At 41.6% G+C, this 26,260-nt stretch overlaps 1 pseudogene; it reads left to right on the forward strand.

Moving 5' to 3' along the window:
* The window catches only part of LOC111981337 (seizure protein 6-like), a 239,454-nt pseudogene that overhangs the window by 157,428 nt on the left and 55,766 nt on the right, over positions 1–26,260 (forward strand).

Below are 26,260 nucleotides of genomic sequence, written 5' to 3' on the forward strand. Positions count from 1 at the left end.
CTCTGTTTACATCACATACACTTTCAAGCATTTCACACACGTTATTTAGACACTGACTGTTAGCACTTGGTGGACTATACCAACACCCCAAAAGAAAATGCTTTAGCTGTGCCAAGTGAACCTGCAACCACAACACTTCAATAACACTTGACATGAGATCTTCTCTAAGCATTACAGGAATATGGCTCTGAATATATACAGCAACACCTCCCCCATAAGCATTTCTGTCTCTTCTATAGATGTTATATCCTTGTATTGCTACTGCTGTATCATCAAATGAATTATCYAAGTGAGTCTCAGAAATGGCTAATATATTAATGTTATCATAACTGATGGTAAATTAGATAGTCATTCTGCTAAATGTTTGGTTGATGTTCCTGAGTATAGCCGASGTATGAATCTTTGCTCTTGCGGCAGGTGTGCCTACAGTATTTATAGCTATGCAAGTTTCTTTTATTTATTTATGTTTATTTCACCTTTATTTAGCCAGGTAAGCTAGTTGAGGACAAGTTCTCATTTACAACTGCGACCTGGCCAAGATAAAGCAAAGCAGTGTGACACTAACAACACAGAGTTACACATGGAAAAAACAAGTGTACATTCAATAACACAATAGAAAAAAAGAAWGTCTATATACAGTGTGTGCAAATGGCGTGAGGAGGTAGGCAATAAATTGTCCATGGTAGCGAAGTAATTACAATTTAGCAGATTAACACGAGTGATAAATGAGCAGATGTGCAAGTAGAGATACTGGTGTTCAAAAGAGCAGAAAGTAAATAAAAACAGTATGGGGATGAGGTAGGTAGATTGGGTGGGTTATAAAGGTGTATACAGTTTAGATGTGTTTCTGAGGCTGATGGTGATAATATAACCTTTACATGCGAGCCCCTTAAAAAGACATGAGTTCACACGGGCCATACAGTATATCATTCTCTCTGCATACACAGACAACAGTATGGGACTGTGAACCTGTTACATAGGCCTATAAGTCCTAGCTTCTTTAAAATGCATACCATAAACCGCAAATCACTTCATTTACACCCATAAAACAGAACCAAATGTATTCAGATGACATCAATTAATAACACAAGAAAAACTCATTATTTAAATCAGCGTTTGCTCTGCCCCCTCATTTTAAGTAGATTTGTGAGTCATTTATGTAGTCTCTTCAGACACTAATCTCCTTTTCATCATGGTTGGAGATAAAGGAAAGATTAAATACATTGTTGCTGAAGCTTGCGTAAATTGATTGCGACGCAGATTGTCAGAAAGCAGGTGCAGTTAGTGAGTTTAATAATAATGAACACAGAACGATACAAAACAAGAGAAACGTCTGACAAGGAAACATAATCAATACTACTTGATAACAGATAACAAAAGAGGGCAAGTAATCAGGGATTAATGAAGTCCAAGTCCTCCTCTGGACCGTACCCCTCCCAGACCACCAGGTACTGGAGCTGACCCCCACGATGTTGGGAGTCCAGGAGTGATCTGATGACGAGACGCAGGTGTGTGTAAAGATGGGTTGCCAGGATCGGTGGTTAGTAGACCGGTGACATCGAGTGCTGGAGAGGGGGAGTAGACGTGATACTGCCTTTCTGATCAGCTTTGTGTGTCTCAGTGTTTCCTCCTGGAGTTCAGTGGAGTGCATCCACTGGGGCAGAGACATCCCCATTCCCCTCATGTTATCTACAAGTTTTCTATTTGATTATAGAGATTGGGTTTCGTGATAACCAAGTAGTATACAATTAGATTAGAACGACAGTGGTAACAACAGTGGTTATCAAATTAAACCACCCTTGTCTAATTTGTAATCAGTAATCCAATACGACATTGTGCCACTGTTGTAATTTAATTGAATCATGTGTTGATCATAAAATTACTCAAGCACGAATGTTGCAGCGCATATTCATCACCTCCGATAGAAGCCAAGATAACAGAACTGGATCACTGTGAGACATAAATCCATAAGATGTATCCCATAGACCAGTGGTTCCCAAACTTTTTATAGTCCCGTACCCCTTCAAACATTCAACCTCCAGCTGCGTACCAGGGTCAGCGCACTCTCAAATGTTGTTTTTTGCCATCATTGTAAGCCWGCCACACACACCATACAATACATTTATTAAACATAAGAATGAGTGTGTTTTTGTCACAACCCGGCTCTTGGGAAGTGACAAAGAGCTCTTATAGGACCAGGGCACAAATAATAATAAAATAATAATATAAAACCTTATTTGTTCATCAAAGATTGTGAATAACTCACCACAGGTTATTAAGAAGGGTGTGCTTGAAAGGATGCACATAACTCTGCAATGTTGGGTTGTATTGGAGAGAGTCTCAGTCTTAAATCATTTTCCACACACAGTCTGTGCATGTCACGCCCTGGCCATAGAGAGGCTTTTATTCTCTATTTTGGTTAGGCCAGGGTGTGACTATGGTGGGCATTCTAGTTTCTTTATGATTCCCAATCAGAGACAACGATAGACAGCTGTCCCTAATTGAGAACCATACCGGCCAAAACATAGAAACAGAAAACATAGAAGAAAAAAACTAGAATGCCCACCATAGTCACACCCTGGCCTAACCAAAATAGAGAATAAAAGCCTCTCTATGGCCAGGGCGTGACTATGGTGGGCATTCTAGTTTCTTTATTTCTATGTTTTCTGTTTCTATGTTTTGGCCGGTATGGTTCTCAATTAGGGACAGCTGTCTATCGTTGTCTCTGATTGGGAATCATACTTAGGCAGCCTGTTTTTCCACCTTAGTTGTGGGTAGTTGTCTTCGTTAATGCATGTATAGCCTTACGGAGCGTCACATTCGTGTTTGTTGTGTCTTGTTGGTGACATTTAAAAATAAAGGAAAATGTATGCTGACCACGCTGCACCTTGGTCCACTTCTTCCGACGGGCGTGACAGTGCATGTATTTAGTTTGCATGTTAGTGAGGGCCGACTTCACATAGGTACGTGGTTGCAAAGGGCATCAGTGTCTTAACAGTGTGATTTAACAAGGCAGGATACTCTGAGCGCAGCCCAATCAAGAAATCTGGCAGTGGCTTCTGATTGAATTCAATTTTCACAGAACCTTTTGTTGCAATTTCGATGAGGCTTTCTTGTTCAGATATCGGTAAGTGGATTGGAGGCAGGGCATGAAAGGGATAACGAATCCAGTTGTTTGTGTCATCCATTTCGGGGTAGTACCTGCGTAATTGCACACCCAACTCACTCAGGTGCTTCGCTATATTACATTTTACATTGTCCATAAGCTTGAGTTCATTTGCAGACAAAAAATCATACAATAATGGAAAGACCTGTGTCTTGTCCTTCTTAATACAGACAGAGAAAAGCTCCAACTTCTTAATCATAGCGTCAATTTTGTCCTGCACATTGAATATAGTTGCGTAGAGTCCCTGTAATCCTAGATTCAGATCATTCAGGCGGAAAAAACATCCCCCAGATAGGCCAGTCGTGTGAGAAACTCGTCATCATGCAAGCGGTCAGACAAATGAAAATGATGGTCAGTAAAGAGAACTTTAAGCTCGTCTCTCAATTAAAAAAACTTGTCAATACTTTGCRCCTTGATAACCAGCGCACTTCTGTATGTTGTAAAAGCGTTACATGGTCGCTGCCCATATCATTGCATAGTGCAGAAAATACACGAGAGTTCAGGGGCCTTGCTTTCACAAAGTTAACCATTTTCACTYTAGTGTTAAAGATTGGATTGTTGCACTATATTCAGGGTGTTAGACACTAGACAGACATAAGAGCTGCTATTTATTCAGTATTTAACACAGCTATAAAGTTTCATGAATAACCCGTCTAGAGGCTGATTTCTGTATCTCTCTCTGCGTCCTCTCTTCTCCTCTAATAGACAGTAAAACCAGAGGGAACGCCTCCTCTGTGTGAAACAGTAGGGACACAGGCAGGCCGCTCCACAGTACTTACTATTGGAGTTGCAGGAGGGAGGGAGCCTCCTGWTGAAGTGTAATTGGAGAAAAACCTTGTGAAGTATTCTCCTCTTCAGGGGTCTGGATGGAGGGGGGATGGAGAGAAGAGGCAAGGTCAAAGGCCACGGAGGAGAGATGCACTGGTTAAGTTTTTTATCATTACGATTCTTTATGTTGCCCAGCCTTAATTACACTGAAGCCCTAACGATCGACACAGCTGTTAGAGTTTCTAAACACATACAGAGCTGCACACTTAGACCTCTCCCCTGAGTAGCACCTCTGATATACCAACACACCAACATGTCTGGGGGAGGGAGGCAACACATAATCAAGATGAGACATTTTCTATGTTGGGTCAATTCTCCTCTCAACGCTCTCGCAGTCTTGCAAAGGAGGGCAAGCGAGGAGGAAAACATATCAGYGAAATTGACTGCAATTATCTTGGTCGCTCAACCTCACTGCTGCAGCTAACAACAGTGAATACATTATGAGTTCTTGTAAATCTGTCTATGAGATGAGCTACCGTTCACCATACAGATTCGTTTTTAGTAGCCAGCTCTCAATAACTGAGTACATGTTGTTACCGTGTTGGATGCAGCATTATCCAAATATAAAACTGCAGATAGGTTGAGTCTGGAAAACTGAAACTCATTACTTCCAAATCTCGATCCTCTCCAAGTCACCTCATAATAAAGGGGACAGGTGCAGCGTTTCCGGAATTGGCCAGAGCATCTGAACTATTTCAAGTCCGTTAAGGAGTGTTTCCGGTCAAATAATGCCTGTCTGTTGCCTATCAGCTCTCTCCAGGCCACCTGGCTCTCTCTGATACATTCTGTTTCCATGCCCATTCATCTACCTGGCCCCTTCTCTAGGGGTTACCATCTGGACCTTCCTGCTACACACTCCTATAGACTCTCTAATCTCTCTTCAGACGGGCCACCTCCTGTCCCCCGTTCTGATTATACAGAGACCGAATGGACGGAACGGAGAGAGGATTAGAGTGAAGGAGAGAAAGAGAGAGATAGCATAAAGGTTTTCGAGGGGAATGAAGCAGAGAATCCTTGAAGCTTTTCAGCAGGGAAACTGGATGTGGTAAATTTCTACTGGAGCCACAATGCATGGTTTGGAGAGGATTCCATTTTCCATGAGGTTGGAGGCAGCATCATTCAAAGCAGAAAGTAGAGAGGGATTTGTCACACCGGCTGCTTCTGAGGTCAAGGTACACTGATATCATCTCGCTATCACACTGCGATTAGTCCCACTCTCCAGCACCGCACAGCTATCTTTCCACCCCTCCCTCGCTCCCGCTCTCTTTCTCCTTCTCACACTCCTCTTCACTCTCCTACTTCTTCTGTCTATTTCTATATTTCTCACTTTCTCCCTCTCTCTATTCCCCCTCTTTCTCTCCGCTATTTTTCTCCTCTCTTTATTTCTCCCGCTCTCTTCAATCAATTTCCTGGTCTGATTTGACGAACACGCAGGGATATATTATTGGGAAACAGGGACCAATTAAAATGAAGGTCCTAGATACAACTGTGAGAAAATTGGGTTGAGCTATTCAAAGCTGAATAGTTGTCTGAATGGCATTATATTACATCAAGTGTGGATATATGTTTATTTATTGTTTATTTGAATAACATACTGATACTGACTTCAGAATGTTTCCTTTGGTGGAGCTTAATTAAGCATATATAGAATATTAAAACAATGCTATTATATTTTCTAAGACTAAACTGTCAAGTCTTCTCTCTTTATTTTGTTGGAAAATGTGATGGCTGCCAACAATCGGTTGATCTATTGGTTGGATGCGACATAGAGAAGTGTTTACAACTCGCACTGACTCAAGGGTTAACAATTGCTATTTGATGGTGCCTCTGGGACCCTGATCCTCTGACTCCGATCAATAGTCATGTTAATAAACATCGCCAACAGCTGACACACAGCTTCTTTCCATGCAGAGAGAATTGCTCTATCGATTCCAGCACTTTCATTTTAATTCCACTGTTTCTGACAAAGGAAGCTAAATGCATTTAGCATTGATCCTGACAAACTATGGCAAGATGAAGAGGGACATTTCTATGTGTTTGTCAGTGATGTACGCCTCCCTATTCAGCTAACAAATCAATGGTGGAGACAGGCAATACATTACACCAAGACTCCAGCTGAAGGGACATTCAAATCAAATCAAATCAAATACATTTTATTTGTCACATGCTTTGTAAACAACAGTGAAATGTTTTCTTATGGGCCCTTCCCAACAATGCAGAGAGAAAACAAATTGTAGAAAAGTAATAAATAGAATAAATACACAATGAGTAACGATAGCTTGGCTATATACACCGTGTACCAGTACCAAGTCGATGTGCAGGGGTACAGTACCAGTCAAAACTTTGGACACACCAGCTCTTTCATGTGTTTCTCTTTATTTTTATATTTTCTACATTGCAGAATAATAGTGAATACATCAAAACTATGAAATAACACATGGAATCATGTAGTTACCAAAAAACTATTAGACAAATCATAATATATTTTTGATTCTTCAAAGTAGCCACCCTTTGCCTTGATGACAGCTTTGCACACTTGGCATTCTCTCGACCAGCTTCATGAGGAATGCTTTTCCAACAGTCTTGAAGGAGTATCTACATATTATGCTGAGCACTTGTTGGCTGCTTTTCCTTCACTCTGCGGTCTAACTCATCCCAAACCATCTCAATTGGGTTGAGGTCYGGTGATTGTGGYYGCCAGGTCATCTGATGRAGCAKTKCATCACTCTCCTTCTAGGACAAATAGCCCTTACACAGCCTGGAGGTGTGTTTTAGGTCCTTGTGTTCTTGGGGACCTTCAATGCTGCAGACATATTTTGGTACCCTTCCCTAGATCTGTGCCTTGACACAATCCAATCCTGAGACCTTATATAGACAGGCATGTGCCTTTCCAAATCATCTCCAATCAATTGAATTTAACACAGGTGGACTCCAATCCAATTGTATAAACATCTCAATGATGATCAATGGAAACAGGATGCACCTGAGCTCAATTTCGAGTCTCATAGCAAAGGGTCTGAATACTTATGTAAATAAGTATTTTTTATAAATGAATGATTTTTTAAAAACAGTTTTTACTTTGATATTGTGTGTAGATTTCTGAGAAAAAAATTATATTTAATACATTTTAGAACAAGGCTGTAATGTAACAAAATGTGGAAAAAGTCAAAGGGTCTGAATACTTGCCGAAAGCACTGTACGTAGAGGTAAAGATACAGTAACTAGGCAACAGGATTGATAATAAACAGTAGCAGCAGCATATGTGAATAGTCAAAAGAGTTAGTGCAAAGGGGAGTCTATGCCGATAGTTCTGGAAGCTATTTGGTTAACTATTTAGCGGTCTTATGGCTTGGGGGTAGAAGTTGTTCATGGTCCTGTTGGTTCCAAAATTGGTGCAGCGGTACTGCTTGCCGTGCGGTAGCACTCTATGACTTGGGTGGCTGGAGTCTTTGACAATTCTGACACCGCCTGTATAGAGCTCGGTCCCAGTTTATGTACTGGGCCGTACGCACTACCCTTTGTAGGGCCTTGCTGTCAGGTGCCAAGCAGTTGCCAGTCAAGATGCTCTCAATGGTGCAGCTGTACAACTTTTTGAGGATCTGAGGGCACATCCCAATCTTTTCAGCCTGCTGATGGGGAAGAGGTGTTGTTGTGCTTTCTTCACGACTGTGTTGGTGTGTGGACCATGTTCATTCCTTAGTGATGTGGACACAGAGGAACTTGAAGCTCTCAACCCTCTCCACTACAGCCCCGTCGATTGTCATTGTGGATGGGGGTGTGGTTGGCCCTCCTTTTCCTGTAGTCCATGATCAGCTCCTTTGTCTTGCTGACATTGAGAGAAAGGTTGTCATCCTGGCACCACACTGCCAAGTCTCTGACCTCCTTCCTATAGGCTACCTTGTCAGCGAACTTATGATGGTATTGGAGTTGTGTGCGGGCACACAGCCGTAGAAGAACAGGAATGGACAAAGCACGCACCCCTGAGGGGCCCCCGTGTTGAGTGTCAGCATGGTGGATGTGTTGTTGCCTGCCCTCACCACCTGGGGGGATGCCRGTGAGGAAGTCCAGGATCCAGTTGCAAAGTGACTTGTTCAGTCCTAGGATCCTAAGCTTAGTGATCAGCTTGGAGGGCACTATGTTGTTGAACGCTGAGCTATAGTCATTTAACAACATTCTCACATAGGTGTTCCTCTTTTCCAGGTGGGAGAGTGTGTGTAGTGCAATGTGTAGTGCAATAGAGATTGCATCATCTGTTGTGGCGGTATTTGAATTGGCGTGGGTCCAGGGTGTCTGGGATGACGGTGTTGATGTGAGCCATGATCAGCCTTTCAAAGCATTTCACGGCTACAAATGTGAMTGCTATGGGCGAAAGTCATTTATAGAGTTTATCTTGGCGTTCTTGGGCACAGGGACTATTGTGGTCTGCTTAAAACATGTAGGTATTACAGACAGGGTCAGGGAGAAAATGTCAGTGAAGTCCCTTGAAAGCTGATCAGCACTTGAAAGCTGTTCCATTCTGGCCCCGCGTCCTTGTGAATGTTAACCTGTTTAAAGCTCTTACTCACATCAGCTACAGAGAGTGAGATCACAGTGTTCCAGAACAGCTGGTGCTCTCGTGCAGTGTTGCTTGCTCATCTGGTAGGCTTGCATCACTGGGCAGCTCATGGCTGGGTTTCCCTTTGTAATCCATGATAGTTTGCAAGCACTGCCACATCCTACGAGAATCCCGGAACATATTCCAGTCTGTGCTAGCGAAACAGTCCTGTAGATTAGCATCCGCTTCATCTGAGCACTTCCAAATTGAGCACGTCACTGGTACTTCCTGTTTGAGTTTTTTCTTGTAAGCAGGAATCAGGAAGGTAGCGTTATGGTCAAATTTGCCAAGGGAGGGCCTTGTGTGCATTTCTGTGTGTGGAGCAAAGGTCATCAAGAGTTTTGTCGCCTCTAGTTGCACAGGTGAGGTGCTGGCAAAAATGAGGTAAAAGAGCTTTCAGTTTCCCTTAAAATCACCGGCCACGAGAAGCGCTGCCTCTGGCTGTGCATTTTCTTGTTGGCTTATGACTCCATACAGCTTGTTGAGCGTGGTCTTAGTGCCAGCATCAATTTGTGGTGTTAAATAGACAGTTAAAAAAATATAGAAGAAAACTCTCTTGGTAAATACTATGTTCTGCAGTTATCATGAGGTTTATCCTTTTCACGCATGAGTTCCAAATATCTCTAACGCTCGCCCCAGCGTGTGTTTTTCTATGTGCGTGATGTCAGAATGCACTCACTGCTCCAAAATGTGATTGTTACGCAACAGGACAATTAACCTGCGCTGCCCTCAAACCAAGGCACGCTGCCTGCTAATTATCTATAGGCTATGTTTCAATTTGTCAATTTCAAATTATTTTCTAACAAGTTTGAATTTCTAACAACAGTTTGAATTGAGGTGTGTTCCTTTTCCTCATTAAAAGGAAAAGGCCATCTTGCCATCTTTGACTTTGTTTATTTGCGTGTTATAGTGAATGCCATTCTTGGGTTAAGGAGTTTTCGCTTATCAAACATAAACAAACATGGCTGCCGTCATAAATAATTTAGCTGCTGTTAGCTTAGCTGACACGCATCTCTTTTCTAAACAATATTACATTTCTCCCTTGTGTTCACCAGAGATGTGGTACATTGTAAACAAGTCTAGCGTTTAGGTCGCTAACTTATGTTCTGTTTTTTGCCAGCGCAGCCTGTTATTTAGACTGGTTTATTGAATGAGTTTGGCTGTGGATGTTTTCCGTGTGATGTTTGGATGATGACTTTCACATTTATCTTTTTCAATGAAAGGTGAAATTGAGGAATAAAGTTGTGAAGACCTTTATTTCCCATTAGTACAAAACATTGTTTAGATGGTTTTCAGACAAGGCTGTTTAGACATATATGTTGCATCATACTTACCTTTGCTATTGTTCCAATCACAAACTTGCGATGGTACGCTGCTGGGACAACTCAACAATGATCACAAATATGTGATCGTACGTATCAAAGGGTTAAGCCTTTTATCAAACAAACAATCCAGGAACTCCTGCGTTTGCAATTATACATCGATACCTCTTTAGTAAACAAAATCAAAGTCCTATAGCCACAGTTACAGCCTACGGACTTTCTTTGGTTGGCCGCACTGACCAGTGAAGGAGGTAGTGAATAATGTATGGACATGTTTCACCACGATGGGGATAGTTGCTCTCCTCCAGCCCTAGTACCCCACCCCCAACCCAGCGAACAGTAGAGCAGGCTACACTGACTGTGAAACGTGGAACGAGGCCAACTTCTTTAATGGAGCCCCCGAAAGCCGTAGTTGCTTTAATGAACTTGAGATGAGTTGAGGAGAACCTTTCATCCCGTGCCTTGAGCCTGGGGGCAGGGTGGCAGGACATAAAGGAGGGTTGTCTGGTCCTAATGAGCTTTTTAAGGTGTCAGGCCTGGGCTGAAATGAGTTTTCATCAGGTTGTCCCCTCCCCAGAGGAATGCTTTCTGGTGACACTAATTTCACCTCTAACRTAGCTAGCTGTCATAAAAACGAAAAAGTGTCTGTGAGAATACTCTGTCCTCTCCATCTCTGTCAGCTCTGCAAGGACATCATGAGGCATGATGAAGAGGGGCGAGGAGATGCACATGCAGGGAAATAAGCAGAGAAATCACCAATGCATGTATTCAAATCTATGCAAAACTGCACCSCGCCACAAATATTAAAACGGAAATGTCCGGGCCTGAGCGGCACCTCAGGAAGCAGAAGTCAATTGCTAATATAGCAGAAATCTAATATGTCTCATAACCATATTTCATAAGAGTGTTTTAAGATATGCAGAGGTTGTTTCTTTAACCTCAGTCATTACTGCTGAAAAAGTCTGCCTCAGGGAGACAACATAGCCTTAAGAGGATGCTTAATGTTGGGGATGACATCAACTGTAAATTCAGTTAATTCATTAATGAGTGCCCTGTCAACAGCTCACCAATCCTGGGGTTCATTACTTAGTCCATTTCGAACTTCACCAATTCCATGTACCACCTGTAAACTCAATAACAATGGGCAAGTTTGCTATCATCCAGTGTTTCTGCTATTGACTGCAATGCAGACTAGTGTTTAATAGACACAACACTGGCTCTGGTCTTTACAGTCTAATTATCTGCCTTCCAGTGTTTTGCTGATCATCCAGCCGATGTTTGAGACCTGTTTTTATGACTGCAGGTAAAATAGTGTTGATAAGAAAGAGGTGAATGTTCAACTTAGATAAGAAAGCAGACAATGATAATAGTCTGATTGTATTGTCTGTATGGGTGGTAGTGTCAATATAGCCTCCACTCGTACTTATGCCTCTATTTTTTGGCATTGTCTGAGATACTCACAATAATAGAGATTGAGTGGCACCTGGCCGAGTCACTATATAAATCTGCCATTTAGAAACCTTGCAATGAGCAGACCACCCAGCCCAGACTGTCAGAATGCACTAAATTATGACTATATAGCAGTCATCTTCAGGCAGAAACACAGTATCTGCAGAAACCAAGTAGTTTTAGCATTTTGATAACAAACCTATTGTTGGTGAATATAATGAGTTTTTTTCTGCAGCTGAAGACCTGCAATTCATGTGGATGTCAGGCCTCATCCATTTAGATTACATAGAAACCCATCCTGCACAAGCCAATGGCTCCTCAGATACATTTTGTATGTTCATAGCAGCACACTACCAGATGTTTTCCACAGTAAAATTAGCAGGGAGAGAGCCTCCTGTGAATGTTATCTTAGCCATAATGCATTCACTTGGTTGTAAAATTATTTATACACCATGAATGATAGCGCTGTCATTTTTATACCTTGATTTGTATGTTTTGCGGTCACATTTTGGGCTGAGTTATCTACAGACATACGGCAAATGGTGCTCTCCTATCTTTAAGCCTTTCCTGTCAAAAGCATCGCATTGCATTTCTAACGAAAGATTCTTGACATTTAAATGTAGACTGATAAGAGCTATGTAAACACCTCTTTCTATTTGATATGTGTAGTCTGTTATCCATACATCAAAGAAAACACTTTTATCTGCTTTATTGAAGCAGCGGTCAGATAGCCGAACTGACCGCAGATCAGTGTGTTCTCCTGGTCGTAGTTACAACAGCATGTCAACTCCCTATCTGTCTGCACGTTGTGATAACAAACTCTCTTTCCATTCTGTCACACATTGGACTTTTATAGGGCTGGTCCTGGTAACTGTAATATACAGAACTGTGATGAACACAGACTATGGACACATTGATACTATACATCAAGGACATCAACCACCCGAGCCACTGCCTGTTCACCCCGTTACCATCCAGAAGGCGAGGTCAGTACAGGTGCATCAAAGCTGGGACCAAGAGACTGGAAAAATAGCTTATATCTCAAGGCCATCCGACTGTTAAATAGCCACCACTAGCAGGCTACCACCCGGTTACTCAACCCTGCACCTTAGAAGCTGCTGCCCCATATACATAGACATGGAATCACTGGTCACTTTAATAATGGAACACTAGTCACTTTTATAATGTTTACATACTGCTTTACTCATTTCATATGTATATACTCTATTCTATTCTACTGTATTTTAGTCAATGCCACTCCGACATTGCTTGTACTAATATTTATATATTTCTTAACTCCATTATTTTACTTTAGATGTGTGTGTATTGTTGTGAATTGCAGGATATTACTGCACTGTTGGAGCTAGGAACATAAGCATTTCGCTACACRCACAATAACATCTGCTAAATATGTGTATGTGACTCATAAAATTTGATTTGATATTTACTGATGCAAATACACCTCCAGTATCCGGAGATCCACCCATAACACCATAGCAATACGAGCATGCTTGCTATACGTGCAAACTGTAAAGTCAGAAAACACATTTCTTCACTCTAATATTARGTCTAGAAGCTTCGACAAAGGCCAAGAGGCAGATACATAAGCTTTAACAAAATAAGTGATTTGAGCAAGAACAGTATGCTYGTTTTTCTTTTCTTTGAACTTACTCTTCTATAACAACATACTGTACATACTTCACGTCCATGAAGAATAAAGACACACATGGGGACACAACTGGTTGTCTGCATCCACATTGTATTTTTCAAACAGACATTATCTCCTGCCTTTGCTGTTTTTGTAATCTATGATTSGTCCAATGTCTGTTAAGGGTTACTTTATCCTTGCCGCACGGTCTGTTCATTAAAATATTTTGATTGAGGAGACAATGAGAGATGACCCTCCACACAGCCATATTCACTCATACATGTGATGTGGGCTCTGGGAGTATTTTAATGGAATACTGAAAAGAAATGGAACTGAAAGAGCACATACCCAGATGACAGGACAWTGCATTATATGCTCAGCATGTTACTGCTTTAAATTGCATTCTTAATTTAAAAAAAWTATTTTACCTGCATTTTTGTTTTGCAACATAATACACATTTGTGTTTACTAGATGAACAGGATGGACATGTTACCATGAATTCTTGTTTGGTATGGAGACTAGCCTGCATAGACCTAGTCATGTTTATAGGTTCCCAACTCATTCCCACACATGTGGCCCTGTGTGGCTCTGTTTATAGAGCATGGTGCTTCCAACAGCAGGGTTCTGGGTTTGATTCCCACTGGGGACCAGTAAAAAATGAATGCACTCACTACTGTAAGTTGCTCTGGATAAGAGTGTCTGCTAAAATGAAAAAATTGTCATTCAAATATTGTGCTGTCTATGTAGGCTAGTGTTCCATTTAGTGCCGTGAAAAAGTGGTTGCTTCTAGAATCAGTGTGTCCTCTGTCAGGGAAGCATGGAGATTGTTTTATAATTCACTGGTGAAACATATTGGTGGGTATGTAGATTTACAAGATTTTCGAATGTATTTTGAGGGGAGATCTCTCTACTTCACCTGGTAGATTGTTAGGGGTGAGTGGACTGGAGTGTAGACGTTATTGAAAAGCCTACCTTGGTTTCAAAACAATGGAGGCTCAAGAATTCTGTAACCACACTTATTCCATTGTACTATTCTATGCTATATCCTTCTTTCCTATTTTCAGACTCTCTCTGTCACCCTCCCTATTTATTTATTTATCTTTCCTCTATCTGCCTCAATTTTTTTCCCTCTCTCCATCCCTCCCCTCTACCCCTTCTCTCTCTCTCTCTCTCTCTCTCTCTCTCTCTCACTCATTCACTCACTCACTCACTCACTCACTCACTCACTCACTCACTCACTCACTCACTCACTCACTCACTCACTCACTCACTCACACACGCACACACACACACACACACACACACACACACATCTGGAAACCATCCAAGCCAATTTCCACACCACCACCCACTCATCACTTATTTCCAATGAAGTCTAATTTGACTCCAGTTATAGTTATTTCCTCTCAATAATAGGCCAGATGCCTCATTTTAGCATTTCCGAAGAATTATATTGACGTTTTATTTTCCTGCAAGCTCCTGTCTGCCCATCACAGATGCATGGGCTGCCATCACTAAGTACACACAAAGAAAACAACAACTCCCATTCTCACAGGACCCTGAAAATGGAAATAGAACAACACATCTTGGTGTAAAACTACAGAAACCCAAAAGCCTGGCTCTGTTGTTCTTTACTTGAACCCAGCTACCCTGGGCTCTTGTCCCAATGGGATACATTTTGTTGAAAGCTTCAGGGGTATAAGCCATGACTAGTCTCATTATGTTCCTGTAGTAGCAGTGTACTGTATGTGTATAATCTCAGAACTGCRCCCTGTGGTCCCCTGGCTGTAGTGCTGCTAGAGATAACATGGTCTGATGTCTCCAGACATGGACAATGGTTCATAATTGAGGCCGGACAGCAGTTCCTAACTGTAGTGACAGGTCACAGGATGGATGATGGATGACAGGGCCCCCAAAGACCCATACTATCTTCCAGTGCAAATTCCTGCTGGCTGCTCGCCTGTCCCTCAGGACGATGCCATGTTTATGTATACAGAGTGATAACACAGGTCAGGATACTATGCTCTAGTCTCTCCCCTGTTTCCATGTGAACAGCCTCAGAGCCATCACTAGTGAACGCTCATACATCCCAGCCTCTGTTACTATATACTGTATATATTACTGTATGTGTTCAGGATGCTCCTTTCATATGTACTGTATGTACACATGATCACATAACCTATCCCTCAGAGCATTGACGTTGTCCAGTATTTCATCACAAATTGCACACAACTGTCACACTTCCATAGCACTCTTTTCCTCCCTGTTTGAAGACCTGGCTCCTTGTAAATTGACGGTGGACACTTTGAAAAATAGAGCGCTTCAAATTTAATGTCATTTTTTTGTTCCCCTCACTTTGTCTCTCAAGGTACATAGTAGATCCATATCCTTGTGGAAATGAAACAAAATTACAGCTATAGCAGGAACATCATCAAACCACAATAAACAAGGAAGAGATGAGGATTATCAACACAATTCTAGAATATTCAAAATATTTTTCATTATAAAAAAAATTCAAAACCACCACTTTCCATGTGTGTCCTGTCTCAGAAAACTTTGCCTGAAAACAAACGGCTTACTTTGGCTTGCAGATGAAAGGGATTATTAAATTTGACTTTCCTGATATTATTTCAGGTTCCTATGGTGCAGCTTATTTGATAGGGCAGGATGTATCCCAAATCTTATGTTTTTATGCCCTCATCTTTAAATGCAAGATTTTTCCTGGAGTCTCCGGTTCTCCGTCGCATTACACATGTCCACGCTCACAGACCTCAAGAGTGTAAACATTTACTTAGTTTATTTTGTAGTAAATATTATATTCATGAATTGTGAAGTAAGACACTGGACATTGCACAACTGTAACATTAATAAACGTGTCTGTATCTGTACAGACCACTTTAGGGTTTGGTCGATTACTTCTAAAAACATTCCCATTTTATTCCACCGTGATACCGGCATTGTCACGTTCTGACCTTAGTTCCTTTGTTTTGTCTTTTGTTTTGTATGGTCAGGGCGTGAGTTGGGCTGGGCAGTCTATGTTTGTATTTCTATGTTGTCTATTTCTATGTGTTTGGCCTGATATGGTTCTCAATCAGAGACAGGTGTTTTGCGTTGTCTCTGATTGGGAACCATATTTAGGTAGCCTGTTTTGTATTGTGGGTTATTGTCTATGTTAGGTTGCATGTTAGCACAGTGTTTATTATAGCGGTCACGTTCGTCTTATTCGTTTTGTTGTTTTTTTTGTTTAAGTGTTCTTCATTAAAATTAGAAGAATGTATTCAAACCACGCTGCGCTTTGGTCCGCTTCTTACGACGATCGTGACAGGCATCATGCCTTAGCTGTCATTGATGGAGCTTTAGAGGTTCCAACAGTGAAGTAATCTTGTCGTCTCACTGGGTCCTGTCGAATAATATTCTAGAATGCAAGCCATTTAGCTTGAGTGGCGGTCTGATGTTTGTGGAGCGAACGCTGACTGAAATATGTATGAACCTTGCATGGCAGAGGCATGGTGGAATGTAAACCATCTCTCATCGATTTAACAAATATATAAGAGAGAGACTTAAATACTTTGTATTCCGCCTTGCTTGCCAGATAGATGGAAAACAGTCCCTTTGTCCCCTGTAAAACAATGAAACCTTTCAGAAAGATGCACCTTCTGCACCGACAAATACAGACCAAATAACAACACTTCACACAACAAGRCAATCAAGCAATACATAAATGTCAATTCAAGCCTCCTGTCTCAATCTTTTGCAGAGCATACAGCCTTCAATAGAAACCCAGAGAGAAAGAACAGGGCCCAAGGCTTTGTCCTTGCCATTGCCCTTGAGAGAAAATGGAAATAAACACTTGAAGATCACATGGCATTTCTTTTTCACATTGTAACTGTTTAGGGGGGTAAATGGATAGAATAGTGACGGCTTAATCAAGTCTGGTGTTATTGTTAATCATAAGGATATATACCAGAGGCGTGATTGTCAACACAAAGTAAATTAATTTGGTTACGTAAATAGTCAGTATACGTACAGTTGAAGTCGGAAGTTTACATACACCTTAGCCAAATACATTTAAACTCAGTTTTTCACAATTCCTGACATTTAATCCTAGTAAAAATTCCCTGTCTTAGGTCCTTTAGGATCACCACTTTATTTTAAGAATGTGAAATGTCAGAATAATAGTAGAGAGAATGATTTATTTCAGCTTTTATTTCTTTCATCACATTCCCAGTGGGTCAGAAGTGTACATACACTCAAAATTAGTATTTGGTAGCATTGCCTTTAAATTGTTTAACTTGGGTCAAACATTTCGGGTAGCCTTCCACAAGCTTCCCACAATAAGTTGGGTGAATTTTGGCCCATTCCTCCTGACAGAGCTGGTGTAACTGAGTCCGGTTTTTAGGCCTCCTTGCTCGCACATGCTTTTTCAATTCTGCCCACAAATGTTCTATAGGGTTGAGGTCAGGGCTTTGTGATGGCCACTCCAATACCTTGACTTTGTTGTCCTTAAGCCATTTTGCCAACACTTTGGAAGTATGCTTGGGGTCATTGTACATTTGAAGACCCATTTTGTGACCAAGCTTTAACTTCCTGACTGATGTCTTGAGATGTTGCTTCAATATATCCACATAATTTTCCTACCTCATGATTCCATCTATTTTGTGAAGGGCACCAGTCCCTCCTGCAGCAAAGCACCCCCAAACATGATGCTGCCACCCTTGTGCTTCACGTGTTGAATGGTGTTCTTCGGCTTGCAAGCTTCCCCTTTTTCCTCCAAACATAACGATGGTCATTATGCACAACGTTATATATTTTTTTTCATCAGACCAGAGGACATTCCTCCAAAAGTATGATCTTTGTCCCCATGTGCAGTTTGCAAACCGTAGTCTGGCTTTTTTATGGCGGTTTTGGAGCAGTGGCTTCTTCCTTGCTGACGGCCTTTCAGTTTATGTCGACATAGGATATAGATACTTTTGTACCTGTTTCCTCCAGCATCTTCACAAGGTCTTTGCTGTTGTTCTGGGATTGATTTGCACTTTTCGCACCAAAGTACGTTCATCTCTAGGAGACAGAATGCATCTCTTCCTGAGCTGTATGATGGCTGCGGTGGTCCCATGGTGTTTATTACTTGCGTACTATTTTTGTACAGATGAACGTGGTACCTTCAGGCATTTGGAAATTGCTCCCAAGGAGGCAAGACCAGACTTGGAGGTCTACAATTATTTTTCTGAGGTCTTGGCTGATTTCTTTTGATTTTCCATGATGTCAAGCAAAGAGGCACTGAGTTTGAAAGGTAGGAGCCTTGAAATACATCCACAGGTACACCTCCAATTGACTCAAATGATGTCAATTAGCCTATCAGAAGCTTCTAAAGCCATGAACATCATTTTCTGGAATTTTTCAAGCTGTTTTAAAGGCACAGTCAACTTAGTGTATGTAAACTTCTGACACTGGAATTGTGATACAGTGAATTATAGTTAAATAATCTGTCTGTAAACATTTGTTGGAAAAATTACTTGTGTCATGCACAAAGTAGATGTCCTAACCTACTTGCCAAAACTATAGTTTGTTAACAAGAAATTTGTGGATTGGTTGAAAAACGAGTTTTAATGACTCCAAGCTAAGTGTATGTAAACTTCCGACTTCAACTGTACGCAGTATTAGATTGTGGGCTTCAACTAGATGAGGCTTATACAAATGCTGATGTCCTGGGAAAGCTTTATTTTTGTGTAGCATTATGGTAAGAACAAATGGAGTTTGACCTCATTCTTGGATGATATCTGAGTGTCACGCTCGCTATCCTCAAACTCCCTGTCATAAATCGACCAAGGTGCAGCGTGCATGTAGTTTCACATCTTTTAATGAAAGTGAAACCGAAACAACCAAAAAACAAACAGGTAAACAGCAAAGAACGTSACGCAAATCGAGGTGCACACAAACACACARGGAAAATATTTACCCACAAAACACAGGTGGGAAAAGGCTACCTAAGTATGGTTCTCAATCAGAGACAACGATAGACAGCTGCCTCTGATTGAGAATCACACCCGGCCAAACACATAGAAATAGAAAATCATAGAACATAGAACATAGACTGCCCACCCAAATCACATCCTGACCAAACCAAAATAGAGACATAAAACGCTCTCTACGGTCAGGGCGTGACACTGAGGGAGACAGACTAACAGTCACATTTAAGCTATGTCTTTGAGAGCAGGAGTGAGCCCCTCACACCCATTGTTGGCACCCCCTCAACCGAGTGACTGGTAGTCAGTGTGACCAAATTCATTCTGGTGCCAGTGTCTTGCCTGGTGCTCCTCTGCGTCACACTCTGGGCTCTCTCAGTCTGCCTCAGTGACACTCTCATTCCCCCTGGGAGAGCAGCCTATCATAAGGCCACAGCAAGCTCCCACTACAACATCACACGCCAGGCCTGGTCTGGAGATCATCCTGTCTGTGTTCTTACTAGTGGTTGAAAAAGTACCCAATAGTCATACTTGAGTAAAAGTCAAGATACCTTAATATAAAATGACTCAAGTAAAAGTCACCCAGTAAAATTCTACTTGAGTTAAAGTCTAAAAGTATTTGGTTTGAAATATACTTGAGTATCAAAAGTAAAGGTAATTGCTAAAATATACTGAAGTAAAAGTATAAATAATTTCAAATTCCCTATATTAACAAAAACCAAACGGCACCATTTTCTATAATTTTTTWAATGTACGGATAGTCAGGGGAACAATTCAACATTCAGACATGATTTACAAACAAAGCATTTGTGTTTAGTGAGTCCGCCAGATCAGAGGCAATTAGGGATGGCCAGGGATGTTCTTTTGATAAATGCGTGACTTGGACCATTTTCCTGTCCTGCTAGCCATGCAAAATGTAACAGGTGCTTTTGGGTGTCAGGGAAAATGTATGTTAAAAGTACATTATTGTCTTGAGGAATATAGTCAAGTAAAAGCAAAAGATGTCAAAATATGAATAGTAAAGTAAAGTGCAGATACCCCAAATAAGTAGTACTTTAAAGTATTTTTTACTTAAGTGCTTTACACCACTGGTTCTTACGCAAGATACATGGCCTGTAGATCTAATGTAGTGTGGTGCATTTATCCAAGATGATTATCAGATCCCTGGTTGTTTTTCATATCTGTTACCCACCGCTACACTCTAGATAACACATCACATTTATGGGAACTGCAGATGTTCCCCCAAATGTGGATTATGCCACTGCTACTTTATTCAACCGGTAAAACTATAGAGCATCCTCTGGAGTGGCTTTCAGTACATTCAGCTGCAGCTGCTGTTTCAGCCTGTTCAAGAGATAAAACACAGCTGTCACAGAGGCTGACAGAAAACAGGAGAAAAGAAACACACTGATTTTAACTACAGTTACAGGGCCTGAATACTGAAGGGGGTAAACCTTTACTAGCCATACTGCGTAATGAACCATGTGATCCAGGCAAACTCTGCTGTCTTTCCAAATCACATTCTCTGTCCAGGAGAAAAAAATTGGCCTGATAAAAATACATCCTGCTGCCAGTTTATTAATGGAAATTGAACAGGAGGCAGCATATCTCGAGTGGCCCATTTTTTTAAGGTAAACATTAAGAGACTGGCTCTGGTTGGAAATGAAACAGGAATTATGGGGGTGTCAATTGTATTAAAATCCCTTCTGATGTGAGCCGTGACCACACAAATGGCCTGTCAGGGTCGTGATATGTTGTCTGGGGCACATTTGCCTGCTGTGTCGTACAAAGTGAGAGGGGATCATGATGTGGCAAATTGGCCAGACCCTCAGTCCTAACGTAGCATTATGGTGAGAATATACAGTGAGAATATACAGTACCAGTCAAAAGTTTGGACACCTACTCATTCTAGGGTTTTTCTTTATTTTTATTTTTACTATTTTCTACATCAAAACTATGAAATAACACATATGGAATCATGTAGTAACAGGTGTGCCTTGTTGAAAGTTAATTTGTGGAATTTCTTTCCTTAATGCGTTTGAGCCAATCAGTTGTGTTGTGACAAGCTAGTGGTGGTATACACAGGCRAGCCCTATTTGGTAAAAGACCAAGTCCATATTATGGCAGGAACAGCTCAAATAAGCAAAGAGAAATGACAGTCCATCAATACTTTAAGACATGAAGCTCAGTCAATCCGGAAAATCTCTACTTTTTTGCAGTCGCAAAAACCATCAAGCGCTGTGATGAAACTGGCACTCATGAGAACTGCCACAGGAAAGGAAGACCCAGAGTTACCTCTGCTGCACAGGATAAGTTCATTAGAGTTACCAACCTCAAAAATTGCAGCCCAAATAAATGCTTCACAGAGTTCAAGTAACAGACACATCTCAGCATCAACTGTTCAGAGGAGACTGCGTGAATRAGSCCTTCATGGTCGAATTGCTGCAAAGAAACCACTACTAAAGGACAACAATAATAGGAAGAGACTTGCTTGGGCCAAGAAACACGAGCAATGGACATTAGACTGGTAGAAATCTTTCCTTTGGTCTGATGAGTCCAAATGTGAGATTTTTGGTTCCAACCGCCGTGTGTGAGACACAGAGTAGGCGAACGGATGATCTCCGCATGTGTGGTTCCCACCGTGAAGCATGGAGGAGGTGTGATGGTGTGGGGGTGCTTTGCTGGTAACACTGTCTGTAATTTATTTAGAATTCAAGACACACTTAACCAGCGTGGCTACCACAGCATTCTGCAGCGATATGCCATCCCATCTGGTTTGTGCTTAGTCGGACTATCATTTGTTTTCAACAGGACAATGACCCAAACACACCTCCAGGCTGTGTAAGGACTATTTGACCAAGGAGAGTGATGGAGTGCTGCATCAGATGATCTGGCCTCCACAATCACCTGACCTCAACCCAATTGAGGTGGTTGAGGTGAGTTGGACAGCAGAGTGAAGGAAAAGCAGCCAACAAGTGCTCAGCATGATATGTGGGGACTCCTTCAAGACTGTTGGAAAAGCATGGTTGAGAAAAGCTGGTTGAGYGAATGCCAAGAGTGTGCAAATCTTTCATTATGGCAAAGGGTGGCTACTTTGAAGAATATAAAATATATTTTGATTTATTTGAGACTTTTTTTGGTTACTACATGATTCCATATGTGTAATTTCATAGTTTTGATGTCTTCACTATTATTCTACAATGTAGAAAACCCTTGAATGAGTAGGTGTGTCCAAACTTTTGACCGGTACTGTAGGTGACAGTATTTCTGATGATATATTGTATTAAACCTCAACTACATCTCAAGCTGGACATGAACCTGTCATGCAGCATCCCATTCTGCTGTGTGGTAATGAGCATTAACTCGTTTGTCTCGTGGACTGTCGACAGCTGTAGCTTCTGAAGCAACGAAACAGACACTTTTCCCAACATCATCGGCCGTTTGGAAACATCACTAATTGTGACCAAATGCAACATCTGACTGACTGGTGGTGTGTTTGTGTGTGTTTGCAGGTGCTGAACGTGAGCCTGTCAGAGGGGGAGGTGGTGACGGTAGAAGACATGGGGGGACGAGAGCTYTCCATCCTGGCCAATGAGACCGTCCTGATGAGGGGTCTGGTGGTGCGCAGCTGGAGCAATCAAATCTCCATCCTTTACCGCAGTGACCAGCAGCCTCGCTCTGGCTCCCTGTTGCTGCTGCGTTATCAAGGTAAGGTCACAACACAGAACCACATGACCACACACACTATGACTCAACGCTCTCACACAGGTCTCCTCCCTATCAATACCTCCATTTTTATTCACACCTGCTATCCACCCAATGCACAATAAAATTGTATCTAAAATAATGTGGTAATGTAGTGGGCAGTAATATTTGATATGTGAATATACAGTATATTATATATACATCACATTTGATTTGTAATGAGATTAAGAAATMWGTCTATTAAAATGTTTATCTGACACCATAAATATAATTAAAATATACAAATATTAGGCAATGAATTGACGTTGGCAAGCAAGAATTGGTCTGAGAATTATCTATATCAAAGGCAGATGTTTAATTAACATTGTACAATGAATGGATTCACATACAAGGCATAAAGCTTAAGTTACGAGCATTAACAAGCATTGCAAGGCATACTTTCAAGGATATACAGTAGATCCTAAGGTTAACTTACAATACAAAGCATGAACAAACAGATGCTTACTAAGCCAGAGGCCTAGAAGCCTAAGAAATGAGAWTTGATCATACAACCTTCCTACATGGACTGYATACAGGATAAGAGAGAGAACAAAGGCATTTCACTCCATTTATAACATCTGACATCAACCCAAGACCAACCACCTTGGACCAATCAAACYATACCAATTTTACAGTGTAACTTGACCACCCAAGGCCCAATCTCAACAGGGTGTCACAGCATTTAAAGGCTTGTGTGGGGGGATGAGACCAATGTAAATAATTGTATTTTATTTAACCTTAATTTAACTAGGCAAGTCAGTTAAGAACAAATTCTTATTTACAATGACGGCCTACCAAAAGGCAAAAGGCCTCCTGCCGGGACGGGGGCTGGGATTAAAGAAAAAAAYATATATAATAATAATATATATATATATTTATAAATATAGGACAAAACACACATCACGACAAGAGACAACACAACACTACATAAAGAGAGACCTAAGACAACAACATAGCAAGGCTGCAACACATGACAACACAGCATGGTAGCAACACAACATGGTAGCAGCGCAAAACATGGTACAAACATTATTGGGCACAGACAACAGCACAAAGGGCAAGAAGGTAGAGACAACAATACATCATGAAAAGCAGCCACAACTGTCAGTAAGAGTGTCCATGATTATGTCTTTGAATTAAGAGATTGGGATGAAACTGTCCAGTTTGAATGTTTGTTGCAGCTCGTTCCAGTCGCTAGCWGCAGCGAACTGAAAAGAGGAGCGACCCAMYGATGTGTGTGCTTTGGGGACCAACAGAATGTAACTGGCAGAACGGGTGTTGTACGTGGAGGATGAGGGCTGCAGTAGATATTTAAATAAGACAGAATTCCTGAGAGGACAATAAAAATCCTTTGCATAATGGAGTAATTCAGAGTTCACCCTGTACAAATACCACAGAGATCATACATCCATATAGAGAGCATCAGAGTTATCCTCCGTGAACAAGTTTCAGATAGATACAAAACATGGATACTATAGTATTATTCAATCATATTCAATATTCATTGCTCTGGATACTGTAACAGGGAGATACATTTTGGCCCCTCGGAGGGGGAAGGACTGACTAGTCCTTTGGCATTGTCCTTTGTTCCTGGACAATTTGCCATGCAACTCCAGGTGACAGAGAGGACATATATTAGGGCCGAGCCTACAGTAATGTGTAGTAAAGTTTGAGGTACAGAGCGTTTGGTTAAGCCGCCTAGCTCTTTATGCTGATAGCTCTCATCACTAGCAAACACAGCTTGCTCATGTTAGCCTGAAAAAAGACAAGGGCTGTCATTTCAGGGGTATAATTACATGGCATAAGTATTGTGCTAATAGACATTTACAGAGCTGTCAGATAGCAGAGGGCTGTCGGGCCCATTGTTTCTCATCCCACCGCGGTCTTTCATGTGACAACACCAGGAGAAGGGGAAAAAACAACACAGCATTAAGCCAAAATCTTTTGTCTCTGTAAGCTAATAAACTATGACAGGCTTGGAGAATAATAATGCGTTTTAACATGCCTCTGATGTGCCTGGTGAATATAATGTCACCCCTTGCCCCTCAAACTCCCTCTCTGTCTCTCTCACTTTCTCTCTTAAAAAAGTCTAAAACAAACAGAGACTGGGGAAAAAATAGGAGCAATGAAAAACACTGGTTGACTGGCAAACACAGACAACTGGCACAGAGAGACAGGAAACACAGGGATATATACACCGGGGATAATAAGTGACACCTGGAAGGGGTGGAGACAATCACAAGGACAGGTGAACCAGAATCAGGGTGACATTAGCACTGTAAACAGACATGACTCCTGACAGAAAATCTGCCATTTTCAAATCAAGACAGGAGTATCATTCATACTGTATATCATACTGTATATGACATAACAGCTAACTAGATGTTATTTGCCTGAGCCCAAGGACCAGTTTTTCCAATCAAATCCAGACAGTTCAATTACCGCAGTGGTCACCAACCTTTTCTGAGTCAAGAGCACTTTTTGAGTTTTAAAGCAAGCCAAAAATTACTGCTCAAATGTTTTTTTAAACATGACTTCAAAAGCCTATGCAACATGAACCTATTAAAACCAGTTCTGTACCAATGAGGTTGTCCAGTAGGCTATAGACCCAAGACATTATCACTGCATATTGGCTATGCTTGAATTTCACAGCCAATATTGTTCTTCTCAGACCATTTTTTATTACATTTCCCCGTGTCACGTTCCTGACCTTATTTCCTTTGTCTAGTCTTTGTTTAGTTAGTCAGGACGTGAGCTGGGTGGGTGTAGTCTATGTTATGTGTCTCATTGGTTTAGGTGTGTCTGATTTGCCTGATATGGTTCTCAATCAGAGGCAGGTGTTTTACGTTGTCTCTGATTGGAACCATATTTAGGTAGGCTGTGTTCACTGTTGTTTTGTGGTGATTGTTCCTGTTCGTGCGTTCATGTTTTTATGTTCTCAAGTTCAGGACTGTAGCGTCGTTGGTTTCTTTCTGTTTATTGTTTTTGTTCGTGTTTAAAAGTATTCAAATAAATATGGATACATACCACGCTGCGTTTTGATCCGATCCTTGCTCCTCCTCAGACGAGGAGGATTACGACGTTCGTTACAGAATCACCCACCAAACCAGGACCAAGCAGCGTGGTAAAAAGCAGCAGCGATGTCAAGACTCCTGGACGTGGGAAGGAAATCCTAGACGGAGAGAGGACCCTGGCACAGCCAGGGGAATATCCCGCCCCAAGGCAGAGCTGGAGGCAGCGAAAGCAGAGAGGCGGCGGTTTGAGGAGCTAGCTCGGCAGCAGAATGAGGATCTGGTTACACTACTTGGGAGGAAATAGACCAGGTGGTCGGTCGACCCAGGGAGAGTGCCGGACCCGCCTGGGATTCTATGGAGCAATGTGCGGAGGGATACCGGCGAATGGAGGCAGGCACGCGACACGGTAGGAAGCCCGAGAGACAGCCCCAAAATAATTCTTGGGGGGGGGCACTTGGAGCAGTCGGCAAAGTTGAGGGTGAGTCTGAGATTGTCGAGGAGTTATTGACAGATTGAGGAGAAGTGAACGGA

The sequence above is a fragment of the Salvelinus sp. IW2-2015 genome, linkage group LG20 (assembly GCF_002910315.2).
Source record: "Salvelinus sp. IW2-2015 linkage group LG20, ASM291031v2, whole genome shotgun sequence".
Classification (NCBI taxonomy): domain Eukaryota; kingdom Metazoa; phylum Chordata; class Actinopteri; order Salmoniformes; family Salmonidae; genus Salvelinus; species Salvelinus sp. IW2-2015.